Genomic DNA, 3,971 nt, shown 5'->3' with positions numbered 1-3,971 from the left:
TCGACCATCAAAGGTGTTAAGAAAACCCGATGGGTCGGTCGATCCATCAAATTGGTCGAGTGCCGGAGTTTTCAGAGTCCTGTCTATCTTGGCTTTTTTAATGCTTCAAGAGAGAGGGCTTTCCACTGAGGCTTCGAACCTTGACTGAGTTTGAACTAGATCTCGCAAATGAGCCATATCTTCCTGTATTTTCAGGAACTCCTCCCGTGATATTGAATCTGTTGACATCGACCTTTGCGGAGTCCCCCCTAAAGAGACTGTCTTAGGGCGTCGGGGTGTTGAATATATAGACTCAGTAAAAACCTCCTCTTCGTCATAATAGTAATCCTCATCATCCTCCGAAAGCTCCACATAACCAAGTTCCTCATCGCCACCTTCCTTAATCGATGCATGTTTTAACTCTTGCTGCAAACATTGAGTTTCCCTTATTTTCTCCATCTTCGCCTCTAGTCTTTGGATTTTAGCCTCTAACATCTTGAGCTCATCATCCGAATCTTCCGCACCCTCTATCTCTTGCTCTCGTAAGAGCTTCTTCTGCTTCAACTTTTATAAATACAATCTAGCATCACTGGGGAGCACCTATTTTCCCTTTTCTGTTAAAACACGAGAACGAGTATTCTTAACGATTCTCCTCTTGCGTTTGACTGGTGGTCTCTTGTTGAGTGGCATTTATGACACTTTATTACACTCCATAAAACTTTGAATTGGTGTAAATATACTGAAGTTATTGGTGTTTTAATGTGTTTTCTAGTGTTTTTGCATTTCAGGTATTAATTTGAGAATCATGTGAATAAACATTGATTTGATGCTAATATGGTGTTAGGATGGTGTCCAATGAATAATGTACACGAAGACTGGCTCAAATCTGCAAGAAAAAAGAAGAAAGATGATTTTTGGAAGAAACTCAGCGCGCCCGCGCTGATCAAGCGCACAGCCGCGCCCAATTATCAGAGAGCCAGCGCGCCCGCGCTGATCAAGCGTGCGGCACGCTGTGTCGAGATAATAGAATCCTGATTCTACTTGGCTTTTGATAGAAAGACTTCTACATTGATCAGGGCTGCTGTATAATCATAACTTTAGGTCATTTTTCAGAAGATATCAAGTCAGAGAGATATCATAGCTAAGGAGAAGACGGCAAGAGACCTATAGCACAATTCAACAAAGGCGAAGACGATCTAGTTTATTCTTGTGAATCTTTGTTTTGATTTGTAATCTTGGATGCTCGTTTCTTGTTTTGTTGAACCTATACTCTTGTGTTAACTTTGTTTTATTATTCTTTATAAAGACTACATTTATTATACCATGCTTTCATAGGAACCCACATTGATGATGCATCCAATTATGGGCTAATCGTTATCATGGGGTTCTAGTGGATTTATTTATGGATTTCTCTAGTTGATTTGTTTTGATGCCTTAGTGTGTGGTGATTGTATGATAACCTAATATTGGTTGTGTGTATTCGTCTTATGAGCGCGTCGCGAACTTATAAGATAGTGTGTTAATTCTTAATGAAGCGAAAGTAAATTTAAGGATTTAGAACTTGCCATGCTAGCATAGGTTCATATATTTGTTATGCATGATTCGTGGATAATTTTAACCATCTTACTTGCCCTATGTAATCAAGATAGATAACTTGTGCTTAAACCGTTATGTTGTCAAATTCTATAGACATATAGGGTCTCAATATAATTGGTTTCTATTTAGATTCTATCTCTTTTGTGGATGTCTGGTAGTATGGTATTCGTGAAACGAAAGTTGGCATGTATCAGTTTCGTGTTATCTGATTAGTGTCATCACCATTACATGTTAAGGTTAAGAACGAAAAGGCTATTGAAGTACTTAATGAAGTTAGAATCCCATGTTTGTCATATATATTAATTTAATTAATCTTATTCTCTTAGTTATAATTGTTAGTTTAATTTTTAGTTATAAACAACCTCAATTTGTTATCGTATTAGCATTGAATAATAACCATACATTGTTGCTTAAGTGCATAAATTATAAAATTAACTTAAACCAGTCCCTGTGGGAACGAATCTGATCTATATCTTACTACTTGCGAACGCGTATACTTGTGTGTATTATTAGCGCGTATTTAGTGACTAACAAGTTTTTGGCGCCGTTGTCGGGGACTGTTATGTTAATTTTTAGTTTATGTGTTTTCCATCAGTGGTCGTTAAAGTTCATTGACTCGGACATTATTACTATTTGTTTCCTTGTCTTATTTCAGGTACTCTAGCTAGGGTGTATGCATACGCGTTCGCGTACTCATAAGAGAACACCGGATAAAGCCGAGGAAGAAGTTGTGGTGGTTCGAAAGAAAGTTTTTGAAGAAGAAAAGAAGGTAGAAGAAGAAGAGAAAGTTGAGGAACCAGTTGTAGTAATGATGGGAGATCAAGAAGAAAATCCTAAGGCTTTGATGGACTATTCTCAGCCTATGATCAATGACATTCAGTCAAGCATCATTAGGCCAGCCATCAGGGCTAACACTTTTGAGATCAAGTCAAGCACGATTCAGATGATACAGAACTCAGTTCAGTTTGAGGGTTCTCCTACTGAAGACCCCAACATGCACATCAGGGATTTCATCGAGATCTACGACACTTTCAAGTTCAATGATGTGACTGAAGATGCTATCAAGCTGCGACTCTTCCCATTCTCTCTGAGGGATAAAGCTAAGTGCTAGTTACATTCTCTACCAGCAGGGTCTATCACCACTTGGGAAGATCTTGCTCAAAAGTTTCTCACTAAATTCTTCCCTATGGCGAAGACTACTGCAATCAGGAATGCTCTTACTCAGTTTGCTCAGCAAACTTGATAATCTATGTGTGAGGCTTGGGATCGATATAACGAGATGTTAAGGAAGTGCCCACACCATGACATGCCTGATTGGATGATTATAAACTGTTTCTATATTGGATTGGGTGCTACTTCTAGACCCATGCTCGATGTGGCATCAGAAGGAGCCTTGTGGGATAAGAGCTACGATGAAGCTTATGAACTGATTGAACTGATGGCTGCTAATGAGTACCAGAATCCTTCCCATATATTGACTCAGGGAAAAGTTATCGGAATTCTGGAGTTGGATGCAGCAACTGCTATAGCTGCCCAACTTAAGGCTTTGACGATGAAGGTGGACACTTTGGCTAATTATGGAGTTTATCAAATTGCTAGTGTCTGTGAGCTTTGTGCTGGTGCCCATGAGACTGATCAGTGTGCAATTTCTAGTGAATCAGCTCAGTTCGTGAGCAACTTTCAACATTCGCAGCAACCTGTGCCAGCCACTTATCATCCCAACAACCGCATTCATTCTAATTTCAGTTGGAGCAAAGCTCAGAATGTGGTTCAACAGCCTTATCAGCAGTATCCAGCTAAGCAGTACAACCCCCTGGTTTTTACTTACCGCAATATGCACCTAGACAGCAACTTCGCCGCAACAAGCTAATGAAAAATCTTAATTAGAGGAGTTGAAGCTTATGTGCAAGAGTCAAGTTGTTTATATCAAGAACTTGGAAAATTAAATTGGGCAAATTGCCAATGCCTTGCTAAATCGTCAGCCTGGTACACTACCTAGTGACACTGAAGTGCCAGGAAAGAGGGAAGCTAAGGAGCAGGTAAAGGCAATCACCTTGAGGTCTGGAAAAGTTGCGAATCTCGAACAAACTCAAGTATCGACTGAAGAAGCTGGGACTGAGAAAGAAGTAGAGCATCAGGAAGTAGAAGTAGAACCAAGGAAGACTACTGTTGAGTACACTCCTCCTGAGGGTAATACAGGGGAGAAACAGATCTATCCTCCACCTCCTTTTCCTAAGCGGCTACAGAAGAAAAGGCTGGACAAGCAATTTGAGAAGTTTCTGGAAGTGTTCAAGAAACTTCATATCAACATACCTTTCGCTGAGGCTCTTGAGCAGATGCCTAGTTACGCAAAGTTTATGAAAGGTATTGTAATAACTCGAATTTTTGAGACCTTG

The 3,971-nt window shown here is 39.8% G+C and overlaps 1 non-coding gene across 1 annotated transcript; it reads right to left on the bottom strand.

The window, feature by feature from the left end:
* Nucleotides 1–2,776: 2,776 nt before the first annotated feature.
* On the bottom strand, nucleotides 2,777–2,883 carry LOC141688698 (small nucleolar RNA R71). Its single transcript, XR_012562131.1, has one exon. It is a non-coding gene; the product is annotated as a small nucleolar RNA R71 (small nucleolar RNA).
* Between the last annotated feature and the right edge of the window lie 1,088 nt (nucleotides 2,884–3,971).

The sequence above is a fragment of the Apium graveolens genome, chromosome 9 (assembly GCF_009905375.1).
Source record: "Apium graveolens cultivar Ventura chromosome 9, ASM990537v1, whole genome shotgun sequence".
Classification (NCBI taxonomy): Eukaryota; Viridiplantae; Streptophyta; class Magnoliopsida; order Apiales; family Apiaceae; genus Apium; species Apium graveolens.
This window is presented reverse-complemented; position numbering and strand designations above follow the sequence as displayed.